The sequence below is a fragment of the Miniopterus natalensis genome, chromosome 20 (genome assembly GCF_054644295.1).
Source record: "Miniopterus natalensis isolate mMinNat1 chromosome 20, mMinNat1.hap1, whole genome shotgun sequence".
Taxonomy (NCBI): domain Eukaryota; kingdom Metazoa; phylum Chordata; class Mammalia; order Chiroptera; family Miniopteridae; genus Miniopterus; species Miniopterus natalensis.
The window spans coordinates 23,362,969-23,382,475 of NC_142100.1; positions in this window are offsets into that span (position 1 = coordinate 23,362,969).

Genomic DNA, 19,507 nt, shown 5'->3' on the forward strand with positions numbered 1-19,507 from the left:
CTCTGATAACATATAGATGCTTAAATAAGAGGTCATGTGACATACTGAGAAAATCACAGGCTTTGAAATCAGACAGCCCTGGGCTTGTCTCTTTACTAGCTGTGTGACTCTAAATAAGTGACTATTTCCTCGTTAATGGGGGTGGAGGAGGTCCCCACCTTGCATTCATCCAGCAAATATTTACTGGGCACCTACTATGTGTCAGGCACAGTTCTAGGCACTGGGAAGACAGCAGAGACCTGCAAAATTGCAGCGCAAAGGACACAGCTGTATTCATTCCAATCCTGGGAGAGAGAGAAGAACTAGGGTGATTTTGGTGATCCTTGGAAAAGCCCTGTGTTGGAAGCAGGCGGCATGGAGCCAGCTCACAGCCCGTGCTTCCCCGTCTTTTCCTGCATCTGATCTCCAATCCAGAATTCTCTCCACTCCAGGGCTCCTCCTCCCCCAGCCTCCCCTCCAGGGTGCATAGGAGGGGGCCCATCTCTGGTAGCAGTGGGAGGATATCAGAGGAGATGGGGGAGGCAGGGATAGAAGGGCAAAGGGCAGACTGGTGGGGATTTCAGAGACCCTGCGGTTCCATCGGCCACCGCCTCCGCACACCCACTAATACTGCCTGCTCCCCCCCCCCCCGAGTTATCTGGACGGGGTGGCTAATTGAAATTGAAGACCTGTTTAGCTGTGTGCCTACACAGTCTGATCTCAAATGTGGGCAACCACAAAGTATGCTCTGGTGCTCCACAGTCCCAGGAATCTGACAAAGTGATTGATGCCCAGAGAAGGTATTTCTTCAGAGGTCTGGAGCCGGTCTCTTAGTTAAGCCCTGGAGCTGAAGATGCGTCCAAAGCACCAGGCTTGTGTTAACTACCCTAAAAGACTGAAGAGAACCGGGGCCCCGGGGGCCCTGAGAAGCACCTACAGGCTCGTGTGAAGGTCGGGTCTGTGCTGTAAGGCTGCCTTGCAAATAAGCCCTGAGATTTCACCAGCCCACGAAAGCCGTAGGAGAAACAAGGCCTGGTTGCGACCAACAGAACACAAACCACTCTTCATTCTTGTGACCAAGGTAGGCCCAAGAGAAGAGCTCAGGAAAGGCCACGAGTTCAGGCCGCCCCATTCAGTGAAGGGTCAGAGAATAAATCTCCCAGAGGGGGGTGGCCAGGGACTCCGGACAACAGGGATGTCTGTTATTAATTTGAACTCTTAAGATATTTTTGCAGGGTCATTCCCCTTGGTATCTTTCCGTCTTGAGTAAAAGCTCTGGCATAACCAGGAATCTTATGAGATTGTTTTTGCTCTTATTTTTTGCTTGGTTTGAAATACAAAAAAGGGCTGAATTCATGGATGAGCGGACAGTATGAAAAAGAAGACAGCCCGGCTGGCGTGGCCCAGTGGATGACCATCGACCTGAGATCCAGGAGGTCGCGGTTCAATTCCCAGTCAGGGCACATGCCCGGGTTGCAGGCTCGATCCCCAGTCATGGGCATGCAGGAGGCAGCCGATCAATGACTCTCTCATCATTGATGTTTCTCTCTCTCTATCTCCCTCTCCCTTCCTCTCTCTGAAATCAATAAATATATATATATTTTTAAAAAGGAACAACACAGAGATCAACAAACAGAAGGATTTCAACAAACCTTGACCTTCAAGGTGAAGGATGACACTGGAGTGGCAGGTATCTTGGGTAGAGCTTTGGGTTTCTATGAGGCCCAGATGTGGGTTGAGCCAGTATCGCATGGAACTCGCAGGGCAGGGCAATCCCAGGTGACACTGTCTACTGTGTGGCTGGCACAATGGTTCTCAAAGTGTGGTTCCTACACCACCACCACCTGCCAGCAGCAGCTGCAGCACTTGGAAACTTGGTAGAAACGCAAATTCTTGGGGCCCGCCCAAGACCTTCTGAGTCAGACACACTGGACATGGGGCTCCTTAATCGGCAATTCACAAACCCTCCAGGGGATTCTGATGCTGCTAAATCTGCAAACAGACACGTTAAGCCCTCAGTAGCTTTGCGTTGAATTAATGAATTAAACGCTTGTGGAAACAGAGTACACTTGTGGCAGCCTCTCTTTAGATCTTAAAAAAATTTCACCTCTGAGCTAAATCATAATTCATCAACAGCCAGGCTCTTAGCCCAGAAGAGCTGTGCTTGACTTGCTTTCTATCAGCCTAAAACCAGACCGCTTGCATCCCAGGGTACAGGTTAAGCACGGTTGTCTTGGGGTCATCCAATGTAAGCGGATATGCTGAGGCCTCCCTGGGCCCATAATCCGATGGCGGACTGCCCACTGGACCCCAGAACTGTTTTTCTGCTCCTTGATGGGTAAGGAAGGGATAGCAGTTGCTTTCCTTAAACGTGTCCAGGGACTTTTAAAAGAATACCATTTGCCCTGGCAGATTCTCCCCCAGAGGTACAGTTCAGTGCCTGTCAAGCCAGGATATTAAATTAAGCAATTTTCATCAGATAACACATCTTCTGGTTCATGTAAACGTCCCACAGATCACTGAGCTAGTAACTCAGCAATTGAAAGCAAGCCGCTAATCCATTTCACTTTGTAGATGGGTCATGGGCCAGTAGGGAGCTTGTCCTTGCCAAAGAGCCCAGTGACAGCCACGCTAAGACACCCTGACCCCTTCTCCTTCCCTTCAGGTCAGGAGCATTGCTTAGCATCCAGCCCCCTGGCCTCAGGCCACATGACCACAGGAGACCTGGTCCTGTTATCGTCATAATTAGCTAGTTATTAAGATTAATAATAGCAAGAAAGCAAAGGGGAGGCAAGACATTATAAGATGGTCACCTGGGTAGCTTCACCAGGAAGCTGCAACTTCACATCCCCAGGGAACCACCAGTACATTCCCTCCAAATCACTGGGGAAGGGATCAAACAAAGGGGGAGATGGGTGCATGTGCAGCGAAGTCAGGGTGACATAGGGAAGGGTGACTGCTTGTCTGTCAGTCTAACCTGGGGAAAAGGTAATTGGCTAGTGGGGAAAGAGCCACTGCAAGTATACGAAATACTGATCAAACCCAGCACACACCCACCTTTGTGATGGAAATAACAGGAGGAAATCAAGATCACCCAGTGCCCACCTGGGATGTCCATTTCTCCCAGAGCAGCTGGCATGTGCCCATCGCCATAGGGTTAAAAGGTAAGAAACAGGATGCACAGTTAGACTGAATTTTAAATAAACAACTCTTCTTTTAGTATAAGCATATCCCACATATTGTATGGGATATACATTTACTAAAAATTCACTGACCTAAAAATTCAGATGTAACTTGGGGGCTATATTTTCACTTGCTAAATCTGGCCACCCTGCCTTCTATGAATCCAGAAAGACTATGAGCTGAACTTTAAAGACTCTCCACCCACGCCCACCTCCACCTCTCTGGCCAATCACAATTTAACGCTTGGTGACTCATTAATGCTACAGCACAACTAATTTGCTCTGGTGTTCAAATATATTACCCCTTCCCTGTTAGATGTAACCGTAAATTGTAAATAGAAAAATTAAAGCTCTTTTCCTGAATTTATGCTCCATGTAGAAAATCTAAAAAATGAAGGAAAACATGAAGTGAACCATAGATCAACTATCTAGAGATAACCTCAATTACCACTCTTCCGTATTGCCTTGTTTTTCTAGGCGGACACACATTTTTTCACATAACTGAGAAAAAAATACATCATTCTCTACCACGATTTTTGACTTTACACTATACCACAGGTGTTTTTCATGTCATTCAAAACTCTGATGTCTTTTAAAATGAGTGAATAATAGTCCATTGTATGAGTCAACATGGTGTTTTTAATTTTTTGATAGTATGAATGGCCCAGAGATAAACATTTGTATGCATAAAGTTGCTCTCATATTTCAGATTATTTCCTTGGAATGGATTTGAGGTGAATGGCTATGAACATCTATCATCTATCTATCTATCTATCTATCTATCTATCTATCTATCTATCTATCATCTATCTATCCATCCATCTACCTACCTACCTACCTACCTACCTTCCTATCTGCCTACCTATCCATCCATCCATCCATCCATCCATCCATCCATCCATCCATCCATCCATCCATCCATCTACACATTTATTATTTTTTCTCCTGATTGTAAAAGAAATTCACGGTCTGTGGGTAAAATTTGGTATATACATAGCAAGTGTAAAGGTGACAATGCAATCCATCTGTAACCCTCTGCTACCAGCAGGTAACGTGCTAACATTGGCAGTGCTTCCTTCTGATGAGTCCTGAGGTCACTGCATTACTGCTTTCCAGAACGGCTGTATCATCTTACACTCTGACTAGCAGAAAACAAATTGTAACAGTCCCTCACCATGTCACCATTGCTTAATACTATCTTTAAAAAGAACTGCTAATTTTATAGCTGTTTGATTCCTGGTGAGTCTGACCATTTTTCAATATACAGTGTGTGTTTCTGAATGAATGACACGTCCATATTTGCATCTGTCCATCATGTGTTAACAGCCAGCCAGCTCATGCCCTCTGGCCAAGAGTGAGCTCCCTGTGGGTTGGGACCACATCTGGTACTTCTTTCAAAACTCCCCTAGAGGAATAAGCACACAGTAGGCACTTTAATCATTACCAGTTCATTACTAGTTGACTGCCTCCAAAAATCCCTCCACCAAAAGATCACTATTCAGGGGCAGGGCTCCCAAAGTCCTCTGGGAGTGCTATCAAGCCATTATTCACTTTGGTTCTCACTCACTGTCCATTTTAAGGTGATCAATTTTTATGGCCTCCTGTAGGAACGACCGAATACCTTTTATTGCTCTGGCTTGCTTCCAGATAGTTCCAGATAGCTGAGGTTGCAGGGGAGAAAATGGCCAAAGTATGATTCCAGGTAAATGAGGTTGTAGCTCAATAAGGTCATGAACCTGGAGCAGTGCTTCCCTCCTCTGACCTCATTGGTCTTGCTCCACTCCTTGACCACTGCAGGTCTCTAAGTCCTTGTGAGGCTTCCTGCAAACGTGAGCCACCAGATACAGACGGGCCCAACCAAGACCACCAGATACAGATGGGCCCAACCAAGACCACCAGATACAGATGGGCCCAACCAAGACCACCAGATACAGATGGGCCCAATCAAGACCACCAGATACAGATGGGCCCAATCAAGACCATCAGATACAGATGGGCCCAACCAAGACGACCAGATACAGACGGGCCCAACCAAGACCACCAGATACAGATGGGCCCAACCAAGACCACCAGATACAGATGGGCCCAACCAAGACCACCAGATACAGATGGGCCCAACCAAGACCACCAGATACAGATGGGCCCAACCAAGACCACCAGATACAGATGGGCCCAACCAAGCCCACCAGATACAGATGGGCCCAATCAAGACCACCAGATACAGATGGGTCCAACCAAGACCAGGAACTGGCCCAGCAAGAGAATTTCTGTTCATGTTGAGATGACTCAGTCCATCCCCATGATGGTAGATTCTTCTACAAATCAGAGGGAGAATTGCTTTAAAATGAGATTTCCTAAAATGCTGCACTGACCTGATTTTGTGGGACGCTAATATTTGCCATCTGCATATTCCATGGAAAATGCCGGGTTCAACAAACAGCAACGTTGTCTTTTTCTGCAGGACTTCTCAGAGCCTTTACTTTGCGAATAGTGTGCTTGTGAGTTTCCCAAGGTAAAGACAATGTAGCATTTCTCAAACTCGGTTGACCACAAACTTTCTTCTTCCTCTGCTCTTTCTTCATTTTCTGTGAAACATCACATGAAGTTAGGAAAATCCTTTGGTTCTCACTGCTTTATCATTCACTGACCCATAGATTTGAGCACAAGGCATTCACGTAGATATTTTGATAGCAACCCATAAAATTAAAGATGTTCACCAATATATAAACTTAAGACTGAAATAGAAAAACATATGTCCCGCATAGATGTCTGGCCCAAAGATTTATGCCTGGCTCTTAGAGCCACTTAATTGAGTAGCTAGAAAACTAAAGGTTAGACCTACTTACTGCTCCCTGAGTAGCTTCCTCATCTGGACAGGATTTAGTTGTGGCATCTACAGTCTGGGGTCCCTTCCTGTCATCTATTAGACGAATTGACTAGAGAAAGGGAGTCGTCATCCTATGGTTCCTCTTTTTTGAGATAAAACCCCAGGGGTGTTGCGTTTTGGAAAAGCTGCTATAAGAGCAGGCTCCACTTGACCCTCCCTCGGAACTCTGAAGCCCTGCGATCAGCTCCGTGCAAGAAACCGCCTCCGATGTTCTAACCCTGGCTCTCTGGGCAATAAATCAGGAAGGCGCAGGGCTTTCTCCTGCTCCGCGGTGAAGCCCTCGGTGGCTGCTGGTGAGAGTAAAAGGTGCAGGTGGGAGTCGGGGTTGCTCCAAGTGCCTACTGGAAGTCAATGAACCTTCTGGAAGTCTCCGCTGGATCCCCAGGGGGTGTGCCTCTCACTTGAATCTCTAAGACCAGAGTTTCACAGAAAAGCAAAAAAAACCATTGACATGGTTGGTCTGGGCCAGAATCATACTTGGAATTTACTGCTGGAATGGATAATGAAGAGATTGGAATCGTAGAAACAGGGTTTGCGATCTCCCCAGCACCCGTCCTGGAGCCACTTCTAAACCGCGTGTGCATTCGCCCTGGAGGGCGGGAATCGAGGGCTTGCCTGTCCCTGCTGCTGTCCTTATAAACCGAGAATGGGAGCAGTTTGTCCCAGGTTGCTGAAGAATTGATGGTGGGAATCAATTTGGAGACAGGATTCAAGAGATAAGAGAGCAGGGAGAAAAAGAACCAGGCAGGACTTGGAGGCTGGGAGAGGGGAGCGCGAGCTATGACCCAGCCTGACGTCTGCCTTGAAACCCCGCAGGGCCTTCCCATCTGCCAAATGGGGAGAATCCTCAAGTCTGCCCCTCGAAAGTCCGCAGTGAGGATAGAGTCAGAGCATCGGGGCGATGTTCTCAGAACAGGGCCTGGCATTCAGTCCCCTTAGCAAGCTCTGGCTCGCGGGCCAAGTCTGCCCATCTGTTTTTGTAAACAACGTTTTGCTGGCACTGGCTCCTGCCCGTTTGTTTACGCATCGTCTATGGCGCTTTCCTATGGCAACGGCAGAACGGGGTAGGTGGGGCTGAGGCCGAGTGGCTCGCAAAGCCAGAAATATTTCCCATCTGGCCCTTTACCGAGCACATTCTCCAGCCTCTGCTGCAGAACATCAGCTACTCTCACCCGCGTTACTGACACGGATTCCACCGAGATGTGACGAGGCTGAAGTGAGGGCACGTCCGCGGGTTCACTCGCTGTGGAAAACGGTATGTAGATTCCTCAAATAATTACGAGTAGAACTGCCACGTGGTCCAGCAGTTCCATTTCTGGGTATACACCCAAAGGGAAAGGAAACAGGACCTTGAAGGAGACACCTGCACCCCCACGTTCACTGCTGCCTCATTCACGACAGCCAGGACATGGAAACAAGCTAAGTGCCCGTCAGCAGACGAATGGCCAAAGATGATGTGACACAGACATATGATTATTATTCAGTCCCCTTAGCACGAGAAAGAAGGAAATCCTGCCATTTGCAAAAACACGGATGGACTTTGAGGGCATTGCGCTAAGTCAGAGAGAAAGACAAACACGGCACGGTATCACTCGTAGGTGGCACCTGAAAAAGCCAGACTTGTAAACGTCCTTATGGGGTAGGTGCTCTTTTATTCTCATCATACAAGACGAGGAAACTCAAGCTCGGAGTGTTTAAGTGACGTCTCCGAATTCACACAGGTGGCCAAAGGCGTGTTCAGAACCCCGGCGAGCAAGCCAGTGGGTAAAACGGTCCACCCGACACTGGTTTTTGTAAAAATAAGTATAAATGTGTGTGTGCGCACGTCGGAGGGACAGGGAAGACATCTATCAAAATGCTGAGGGGAGTCTTTGGGGGTGGTCGGGAAATAGGCAGAATATTAAAATGTTCTTTATAGCTAACAATGTCTCCTCTGGCGCATGAGTCGCAGAAGGGAGAAAAGTGAGAAGAAAACGGTTTGGGGACTGTGGAAGTGACAGGTATCCTTGGCCAGTCCTCACACTTCAGGCCTAATGACCAGCCAGGTTCATGAGGTTCGAAAGCCAGTGTCAATCTAGGGAGACTGTGATTCCCAAGGAGAGGTCGGTGGGGTCAGGAGTCAGGGCAACTGAGAGCCCCCATTTCCCTCCAGGGCCCTGCTCCCTGCCCCACCCTGTCCCGGCTGGAGGTTGCAAGGCCACCACGCTCTCCCTCCCTCCGTCCTTGGAGGTCTGTGACTGCCTCCCATCTCTGAACAGCCCTGCTGCTTTTTATAAATATTTTGGAAGCATCTCAAGCCTTAAAAAAAAAAAAGAAAAGAAAAGAAAGAAAGAAAAAGCCACTTAGAAGAGATACATCTTGACAAACCGAGGAGCCCATGAGATCACTGTCCAGGTTTTTATTGTATTTTCCCGTATTCCAGAAAATGGGACCGCATCCAAGCCAGCATGACTGCCCTGGTATATTTCTGGGAGAATTAAAGGAATCTGGCCCTGTCCTGCGAAGCATCCGACATTCACATATTTTTCTGGCCGAGACGTTTTGCCAAATGTCAGCGTTACTTGCAGAATGTGGCTGTTTTTATTTTAATCTGCAAATATCACTTCTGTGAATTATGACCTCTCCCTGGTCCGGGTATTAGAGGGGGATCCGGGGAAGTAGTGAAAGGTGATCCAGGCAAGGGAACAGCGTTTTGGAAAATGCAAACTTAAGAGCGACCTGTCAAAACATTCTTTGTTAAAAATGTTTTTCCCCTTTTGCTCAATTTCCAGAAACTTTTTTTTTTTTTTGAGAGGCTTGGAACCATCAAGCCTCTTCCCCTTGGGATTTCCTTTTTACTGCAATAAATTCAAACAGGTGGGGCTGGAAATATATATTAATTGAGCGACAATTTATGGCAAACACACCACTGTGTGCTGGAGATGCATAAACGCGTGGGCAGACAGGGTCCCTGTTGTTAGGGTTATTATGAGTGGGCCTAGAATACAGACAGTTTAATGAAGTCAGGGGTGCACGGTGCTTTGCAGGAGGTGCTGGGCGATACAGGAACATGCCCCGGTTTTAACCTAGGCTGAGGGGTCGGAGGGGGCTTCCGAGAAGCGGTGACCATTGGGCTGAGTTACCTGAAGGCTGAGAGGACAGAGACCGGGTTAAGGTGGACAAGGGGCCTTGGGCAGGGGGAATAGCCTACTCGAGGGCCTGGGGATAGAGAGAGCCTGGCACATTCGAGAAACCTCTCTCTTACTGTAGAGTTGCCTAGTCTTATCTAATAATCCAACTTCGAACCGGACTTAGAAATATATCGTCTCCCTTCTCCTAGGCAGGACCTGCTCATCAGGCTCAGCTGTTCCCGCTTTTATGGCCCACTGGCCATCCCTGGCTCTGGGTTTGAGCAGACAGGGGCCCATTGGGCAGGAGAGGGAAGCGGAGGGTTGGAGGATCTTGCTTGGCTGACGGTTCTGGGCTCTCCAGATGGACTTGTCGACTAGTGGGCACTTCAGCAGGTTCTTTGGAGATGTCTCATCACTGGGGACCCTCACCTGCCTCTTCTTGACCCCGGGGGAAGAAAGCACCACTCTGAGTCACCATTTACCTTCCCGCAGCCCCCGGGCACCTACACTGGCTTTGGTGTCTCTCTCTGGGGTCTTTCCACCTCGGGAGAGTTCCCTGTTGTCCCCACACCCGCTCTCTCCCACACATAGCCCTCACCAGGGCTGTGGGACACACTCAAAACCCTTTGCTCCAACAAATTCGGAGGGTGAAGGCCCTTCTAAGGCAGCCACTCCTCTCTCAGCATTGCTCATAACCAGTGTGCTCCTGTGTTTTTTCTAATTCCGGTGGGAGCCGGGGAAAAGTTCACCATCTATCCACACTGCAAGGGCTGGTATTGGGTTCTCTGGGTACTTTCTTTAAAGTTCCTTTTTCTTGCCCTGGAGACAGTGTCATCTTTATCCTACTCCTTGGGGGAGGTAGAATTATAGTGTAAATCCCTGGAAGGAAATGAATTCTTCTTAGTTCTAGATTTCAGACCCTACATACACTTGATGGTGGGGAGGGATGGAAGAGTCCACTCATCAGGTCTGGGACACCTACTTTGGAATTTTTGTGGTACAATCTCCGTCCCAAAGGGTCCCACCTCTTTACACTTCCTGGTCTTTGTGCCCTCTGCCATATGACTTCACAGATTCTCTCGCTGAAAAGGTAGAGTCAGCTCGCCACCCCTTGGAGCTGAGCACGCCACATGGCCTGCGCAGACCTGCAGAGTGTGGTGGAAATGACTATTTGCCAGCGCCTAGCCTTGGCATCAGGAGTCCTGGTGTGTTTCTTCTCTCTCTCTCTCTCCCCCCCACCCCCCCACCTTCGCTGTCACAGTGAGAACATGCCCAGGCTAGCCCCCTGGAGGGTGAGAAACAAGTGGAGTGGAGCAGAGCCACTGCAGTTGCCCCAGACAGCTGGTCTACCCCAGTCTTGCAATCGGCTCGTGCCAAGATGAATACTCAGACCTGTGAGCGATGACTGCTGGTTATTACATGCCCTTGGAGCTCTGTGTTATTTGTCACATAGCATTACGCTGGCGTTAGATAACTGAGAAGTACCTGATATCTACAGCTGGAGGCTTCCACCTGAAAATTCCACACCATCATAAATTTTGCTCCAAAACTCTATTTCATTTCCAACTAAATAAAAATTTAAAAAGGCACTCATCTCCTCCCTCCGGTACTCCTTTCTGACACTTAAAAACCCCGTGGCATTTCGCTTATTTTAACCAGATATAATGATAATACAGATTTCATGGCGTGCTCAATATAACCCCACTCTCCTGAAATGCTCCGTGCCGTGAGATGTCCAAGGTCATATGGGTTTAGAGGATGTCTCACAGGGCAAGACGAAGTGAAGCATGTGTCCACGGCACAAAATCTAAAGGGATGCCAAAACTCTCAGTAATCAAGGTACATACTATTTTAATAAAATATTTTTAAAAATAAAAATGTAAAACTTCACAATGAACAGAATATCACAATTTAAAATGAAGATCATTAATAGTGCCATCTCAAATTCACAGTAGAGCCTAAAGCAAAAGGCAAAATCAGTGCTACTAGTTTGACACATCTTCCCTCTACCATTTATAATGCATATGACTGGAGCAAAGGCTCTGAGAAGTCCTGCAAGAAGAAAGCATGTGGCCCTGGGGAAAGAAAAAACACATAGTGCTGAGGAAGACAGTGGGGCCTGTCCCCAACTCATTTCTAGACTGTCCCTATAAGAGTTTGCCCTCAACTTGTGAAAGCGAAAAAGAGGAAAGAAAGACACTAGGTAGTCCACGTCCATACGGTGCAAACCCAGAATAAAAGCCCACAGATGCCACAGAGGGCGTGAGCCTGTGCCGACATTCCTCGCTTCCTCCGCGGGCACGGGGCAGGGGCGGGGTGGCGGGAGCCCTCTCTCCGGATGTCTCTCCAGCTTCCTCCCTGCATGCCAGCGATGGTGAGCCAGAGCCTGGAGAGGACACACGGGGGGAGGGGCTGGGCAGGGAATCCCGAGACATCCGCCACTGACTAATTCAGCCAGCCCCATGGGACCCATTTCCTCAGTGCCCACAGGGACCTTCTCTGACTCAAACTTGAGTGGAGAGAGCAGGGTCACATACAAAGGGATGTGCCAGCAAGTAGAGAGATGTGCTTGGGGTGACAGAAGGTAGCACCAAGGTGGTGACCCCAGAGTCTAACATGCCGTTTCTGGTCAAAGGCACCCCTCCTGAGGAAGTTAATAAGGGCATTAAGAGCCTGGGGTCTGGAAATGGACTTGCCTGGGTCCAAGTTCTGGTTCCATCACAGCCCTGTGGCTTCAGGCAGGTTGCTCAACCTGCCCCCCGCCCCTCCCCGAGTGCTCAGCTGATGTTTGCAGAAACCTCCCCTGGAAGGCGCTTCCTAACCTCCCAACCTGATAATGAGGCCCTCCTGTGAGGTCTCACAGCTCGTGTGTGTATATAATATAAAGTTCTTATCAAACCAAACCATAATGCTATCAACTGATCCATCCATCTCCATCTATCTGTCTGTCTAGCCATCCATTTATCCATGCATCCTTTCATCCAGCCACCTACCTCCATCCATCTGTTTATCTATTAGTATCTACATTTATATATTAATCTAAAAAACGAGCTTTTGTGAGGGACCCTCAGACCTGTAACTAGCTTTTAAAAATTTAACAATGTATTTTGAATCCTTTCATGTGATTAATTACACATACACATCATTAATTTAACTGCTGCAAAACAGCTGATCAGGAGGCTCTATTTATTAACTAATTCACCATCATTGATTATTTCAATTTTCCCAATTTTTTTTCTCTTTTCTAACCACTGCTAATGTAGACACACCTGAATCTTTGGAGACCTTCGTAATTATTCCCTTAACTAAATTCCTAGTAATGGGATAGCTGGGTTAAGAAATTCTCAGACCCGTGAATCAAGAACTCTGGGGCTGGGTCCAGGGACCTGTGTTTCCACCAGCCTCCTGATGATTCGATGCACACTCTTGTGTGGAATCACCATTTGAAGGCTCCTGCAGCATGTTTCCGCGATGTCATTGTCAACCACCACTAGGTATTGTCAATGCAACACACTGACCATGCACCAGGCACACACAAGAGACTTTACACACGTGTCTCAGTGAACCCCCACAAAACCGGTGCTATGATGTTTATCCCCATTTTACAGGCGAGGAAACTGATGCGTAGAGAAGGTACCCTGCCAGGTGTCACACGGCAATTAAGTGGCCGAGCTGGGACTCGGACCCATCTGTCTGTTTCAAAGCATGAAATATCCTGGTCTCTCTTGAGGAGATTCCACTGTCAGCCCCCAAACGCAAGGGAAGGAGGAAGAACTGGATTTGGCAAGGTCAGGAGGCCCATCCCTGAAACCCACCTTTGTTTAAACGTATCACCTGGGGACTTTCTTTAACTTCCCAATGCGTGGAACTTCCACACTCTTAATGCTCCCTGGTGATTCCAATGGACCCCTGAGACTGAAAACCACCGGGTTAAAGAGTTTCCCTGCAAGGGGCCAGGCTGGCTCCCCCTCCCCCTTTACTTCTGCTCAGTGCTGTTCCTACCACCAGCTTGGAGGCCGGCTCCTCCGCTGTCCATGGGAAGAGGGTAGACAAGCCGTGGCTTCATAAACAGATCCTCTGTGGCTAACAGAGTCCTAAACACTGTCATGTTACAAGGGGAAACTGAGGCTCAGAGGGGGCCAGTGACCTGAGGTTGCACAGCGAGTCCTGGTGGGGGAGAGTCTCTCCACACCCCCTCCCAGAAACTGCTTTTTTCCCCAAGCTCAGGGGCCTGAAGCCTTAAACCCTCTCACTTTGAGAGAGGCTCTCGAGTCCTCTTGCGGTTTTGATTCCTCCTTTGCAACAGCACTTTGCATTTTGGCCTAAATTCCTTCCAGCTGTCAGATAGGAGCGCCTCTTGATAAGGATTCCCCAGTGTGGGAGCGAAACATTTACCAGAGGTAACGGAGAACGCCAGGCTCCCTCCCTGGCCGTTTGCGAGCATATGGAATATATTGTGGTTGCAGGGAAATATATTTTAAGAATTTCTCCTGCATCTTTTCAGATACATTCCACCCAGGATTACTACAGGTGTCATGAAAAGTGGGCTTTCGCTCCTTCCCCCCGAGGAGGGGGCCAATTCAGCTCCAAGGGGGTGGGAGCCAGAGGCAGCCTCTGCCCATCACTAGATGAGGAGCCTGGAACAAAAACTCTCCAGGTCCCAAGATCTGGTGGCTTCTGTTTTCCCCAGTGGGTGTGTGCTGGCTGGGATATTAATGAGAATGATAAATATTTATTGAGTCCAATCCCCAACTTGGTCCCCTTCCCATATATTGTTTCCTTCTAACCTATGTGTGCGTTTGTTTGGAGTTCGCTTGTGGTCCGCCTTCCCTCATGAGGGCAGGGACTCTCCTGTGTTGTTACTCGGCTTCTAGAATATCGACTTTCATGTAGTTGGTACTCGATAAATATTTGATGAGTGAATGGGCTGACCTTTTCACATTTATTCTATTACTTAATGTTCACAGGAACCCCATAGGGTAGGAACTGTTATTAACCTTCATTTCGTAGGTGAGAGGAATGAAGCCCAGAGAGGTTAAATAACTCAACCCAGGTCACACAGCCCATATGTGGTAGATCTTAGACACACACACACGTCTATGTAACTTCATAGTCTTTGTTCTTAACATTCTATGGGAGAGACAAGGAAAGTACATCAGGAGGCCAAGACTTGGAGTGGACACCCTAGTGCCCAGCGAATGGCAAACCCTAGGCTGGTGCCAGAGCTACAGTGGTGAGTAGGACACAGTGGCTGCCTACAGAGAAATGATCGTTGGCTGATGGAGAGAGAGGAGACAAGCCATGACAACGCAGTGTGACAAGTGTTATGACAGGAGGGTGCTTAGGGGACCATGGGAGCACCAAGGACACATCTTTGCCAGACCAGGAAAAGCCACCCAAAAGAGGTGACATGTCACATCAGCTTCTTCATCCTCACCATGACTGTCATTGTCCTCAAAATTGTAGCTTACTGAGATATTACTTTGTTCTGCATACCGTGCCAAGTTTAACAATGAAATTCCCCAAATAACCCGTCAAGATATGCTGATACTCATTTTATTATACTCAGTTTAGAGATGACCAAACTGAGGCTCGGGGAGGTTACATAACTTGCCCATCTCAGGGTGAGGCTGCACTGGGGATGAATCTCTATTCTTTCTGGTTACTGAAAGAGTTACTGCTCTCCATTTCATTTGACACCGAAAGGTGTGTGTATTGGGGGGAGTCACCCAGATAAACGGGGGGAGTGTGTTATCCGCAGCAGGAGTATCATGGGCAAAGGCTGAGAGGCCAGAGAGATGGCTCTATGAGGGAGAGGTAAGCAAAAGAAGCTTGACCCCAGGGCCCAGGCCACCAACTCGGTGACCTCACCTAAGACGCAGCAGGATCCACACACATGCATGGGCTTCCACTGGGTCCACTCAGCAGAAGTCACGAGGTGTCACATGGTTTGTCAGGCAATGGGAGTCACGGGCAGGGCTGCTGCTGGTGGCCAGGGAGGACAGAGGTGGTATGGCCACACTCAGGCCAACCCATTCCTAAGGCCCATTCCTCCAGATTGGTCCCAGAAGTCACATGGTAACCTGAGTCTTGGTTCCAGCCCTGGTGGGTCTTCCTGGTCTTCCCTTCCCCTGGGTAGACGGACCTTCCCATTGGGCTGACAAAGGGGCCCAGGCACTTGGATGGAGCTGCACCTTGTTTTCCTCACTGAACTGCGCAGGGCCCAATCTTCTGTCCCTTCCTTTCTCCTGGGCACCGTCACAGTCCCTTGTTGAAGCAAGGTCTCTCTAACGGCTCGTCTGTCGACCTCTTTAGATGTATTCAGACGCTGAGCTCCTATCTCCTCTGGAAACATCCCGTCCACAGCTGGTCTGAGTGAGCGATGAACCATGATTTGATTGTGTAATTTTTTAAATTGGAGCTGAGTGGACCTGCTGAGTTAATTAAACCACAGCTGGTTGGGCCGTGTGACTCATCAGTCCCATCAGAGCACAACGGCCCATTGTCGAACAAGACAGCTACCAGTGACGGGTGAGCACTGGCGCTCAGGTGAGCCGGTTTCTCTGCTTGTGTGTTAAATAAATATTTTCTTAGTGTACCATTTTAATTTCTTTCTTGCTATTTTTGCTACATTTTCTGAGTTATTAGTGGCTGCTCTCAGGTTTACTGTATAGATCTTACTTCATGACACGCTCCTTCAGAATAATCTTAATTTAATTTTGATAAAATATAAAAATTTTACTCCAAGACAGCTCCATCTTCTCCCCTCCTTTGGACTTGATTCTTTGAAATCTGCTTGTTGCAGAATGCAAAAAGAAGAAAAAAAAGTACAATAATCATAAAGCTGTTAAAAGATATTGAGCATTTCCGAGAACCAGGCTCTAGGCCAAGCAGGTCTCATGGGTGCTGTGATTTAATCTTACGAACAAAACAAAACCACAAAGTAGTGCTATCATTATCTTTGTCTTAGAGATGGGAAAAGTTAAGTCTTGAAGCGTCTGAGTCATTTGCTCAAGGATGTACTGCTAGCAAGTGAGAAATAACATTCTAAGCCACGCAGTGTGACTCTCAACAATCTTGGTAACGAACACGGTTATTTTAGGTGAATCCAGGTTCGATCTGTGGGTAAGAGATGAGGTCAGCACTGAGTTCTAGAGCCTGAAACTCAAAGCCATTCCGTGGCTAAGAACTGTTAGCCTTTTTCCCCCTGCAGTGTTCAGTTCAAGAGCTGATCAGCACTCGGTGAGTGAGCGTCCGCTGTGCCACCAGGGCTGGGAAGAGTGATGTCACATTGCATCTGTCAGTAGCTCACTTGTAACCCCCCTTCTCACTTAGCATCCTCTACTCCGAACCCTCCCCCATGCATCCGTTTGGCAGACATCGCATGGTCCCAGGAAGGGAGCATTAAAAATGCAGCCAAGTGCAACTGGCATATTTCCCACCTTCCCGGTGAGCCTGAACTAATGGGTCAGTCCGAAGTGGCTCAGAGGAAATCAATACTTCCCCCCTGACACCCCCCCCAGCTTCACTACGAGCCTGACTCAACTGCCTCCTCCTGTTTAACCCTTTCCTGTAGTCTTGGCAAGAAAACAAGTGATGATTCAGTAAACATTCTCCTTTCTCTCGGGGCAGAAACTCCTCTGTGTTTACTCTCCCTGGAGCTCTAGCTGAGACCACTTTCCCTCTGCCCCAGCGTCGCCCAGATATGTCTGCTTTGAATCACTGCCTTAGCATACATCCAGGGAACAGGGATTCCCCTTTAACAAAAGGCAGAACTTGACTTGGGCGCTGATTCAAATCTTGAAGTGATTCCTTCCCCCCTTACTCGCTTGAATCTAGTGGAAGTCAGTAAATAGAACGGCGAGGGAGGTGTTGATGGCTCTGACCGCCCCCCTCAAGGGCTCTTTGCACACCCCATCGTCTCCGCCACGAGACAGAGCTGTGTCATTTAACCTGCTTCCAGAGTTTGAAAGCACTCTCTTTTTTGGCTCTCAGACCGTTTTTTCAATTATGATCAAACAGATCCCACTAATCTCTTTTAAAAGCAAGTACGTGACTGGACCAGGATTCGAACACAAGTTGTCTGACTTCAGAGCCCGAGCTGCGTCTTGCTGGCACCCATTAGGGCCCGGCCCGGGGCTGCGGAGCCTGCCCTGAGTGATGCTGATGACTGGCCTGCCAAGCCCACCCTGTCAGCAGGAAGATTACTGCGTTTTACAGAGGGATGGAGTGAGGCGCACGAGGGAAGGAAATCTGCGCCGAAGGAGCCCAAGGTGGGAGGAACAGAAAAGGAAGGGGAGGCCCCTGCTTCCAGTGCTCGCCATGTGCCACACGCACAGATGCTCTGGAACATTCTCAGCACAAACGTCCTGACTTAGTCTGACATCTGAATTAATCAGGATAGAGGTTCAATTGTGTCAGGTACTCAAACTTGTTCTATCTCTTCACACCTTATTGGTCTGAACTTAGTCACATGACCATAACCAATGCAAGGGAGGCTGGGAAATGCAGTCTTTAGCTGAGTGACCATAAACCTAGCTAAATATTAGGGGGAATCCTTACTTAAAAAAAAAATAACAGTTTTTATCACAAGTATTCAAGTAGTTGGTAGTGACCTATATTTTATACACTCTCATGTGTGTGTATTTGGGTATCTTATATACTCACTACCACACAGATAATCACAGTGAATATATATTTTGCTGTGATTCCCCCCCTCAGATATTTTATATCAGTCAGGTCCCAGTAGGGAAGACAGGATACACTCAAGTCATTGAGGAGAGTTTGATAAAAAAAAACAAACTACCTATATAAGGGGTCCCCACTTAACTACCATGGCAGAGACTGATAAATACCTCTCAATACCCCCCTCCCTTCCTTTAGTAATAGAGCCTCCAATTTTTTGCTAGAAACTTGGCTAATTAGAATAAAGACTACATTTCCCAGCCAGCCTTGCAGCTCAGTGTGGCAACATGATTAAATCAAAGACAAAATGGTGTGTACGTTTCAAGGTAATGCCTTTGAAAAGCAGAGGTGTGCCCTCCCCTTCGGGCTTCACCCTTCTCAGAACGAAGGCTAGAACGCAGACTTGATGTCAGGAGCTAGGGCAGCCACCTTGTATCACACTGGGCACCATATGTTAAGGATGACATAAGACAGAAGGAAGCCGGGTCCTGGCATGGGTGATCCACTAAGCCCTTGACCACCTACCCAGATTTCTACCTGCATGAAAAATAAATGCTTAGCATGTTCCAGCCACTATATTTAGAGGTTTTTTTTATTACAGTGGCTACATCTTCATCCTCACTAATGTCTCTACTTTCCCGATAATTTCATTGTATAACCACTGATGTTGCCATAAACCATTTCACTCTACTTTCTCCAATCTGACTGCTCACAGTCCTAACAAGTTGAAAAAACCTCACTTTTGGAAAATGCATTCGAGAGAAAGACCACTCCCCCTCATCCACATCCAGCTCAGCTTCTGACAGAGACAAATGTCTATGGAGGTTTGAGTCTTCCTGGGATTTTGAAACGGACTCTTTCCTCCCAGTTATCTGAGATCCCCTCTTTGAAGCAAGTGCATTGGTTTGGGGTTTGCTACCTTTCAGTAATAATTTATCTTCTCTGAGAAATTCAGGAAATGGAATCTGTGGATGCTTTCTAATCCGAGAGGGAGAATTTGGGTGTTTTTTTTTCTTCCAACTTTCAAGCCCCATCAGAAAAGACAGCATCTAAATTTAAACCGGAACTCGAAACCTCTGTGCCTCTTGGGGGCGGGGGGACTTGGATAACTCTAGCGAAGGTTTTGTTGGAACAAGGTTCAGATTTTCTTTAGTGAGGCTGTTTCACTTATTCATCTTTTCTGTCTTTAGAAATGAACACATATATTTTCCACAGGGACTCCTGGAAGCTAAAGCAGAATCACTTTTTTTTGCATAACCCTGGTTGTGTTGCAAAGGGTGGGCTGCTCAGATTTAATTCCTCTAGGAAAACAGGGCCTGCCATGGGAGTATTTGCTAGTCCAGGGTGGAGAGCAAGGCTGCCGCAAAGGAGTCTGGGAGTGTTGGACTCCTACGCTGATTTTTAGTGGGAACGTGCCACGTGTTAAGCACCATGGCACACAGAGGATTTACCAAGATGCCAAACTTTCGGGCCACTTGATCCTATAAGCCCCACCCCCTGCTGGGAAAGGCCCAGAAGTGTGTGCACGAGGCCATAAGTTTGGTAAAATTTGCAAAAGGAAGAGTGAAGACCCTTTTCTCTTTCTAGCCCAACGTCCTCTCCATTACACTTTCCCTTGTGGCCTCAGACATTTGCGGGATCCATCGAAAGGGAAGCTAATATGT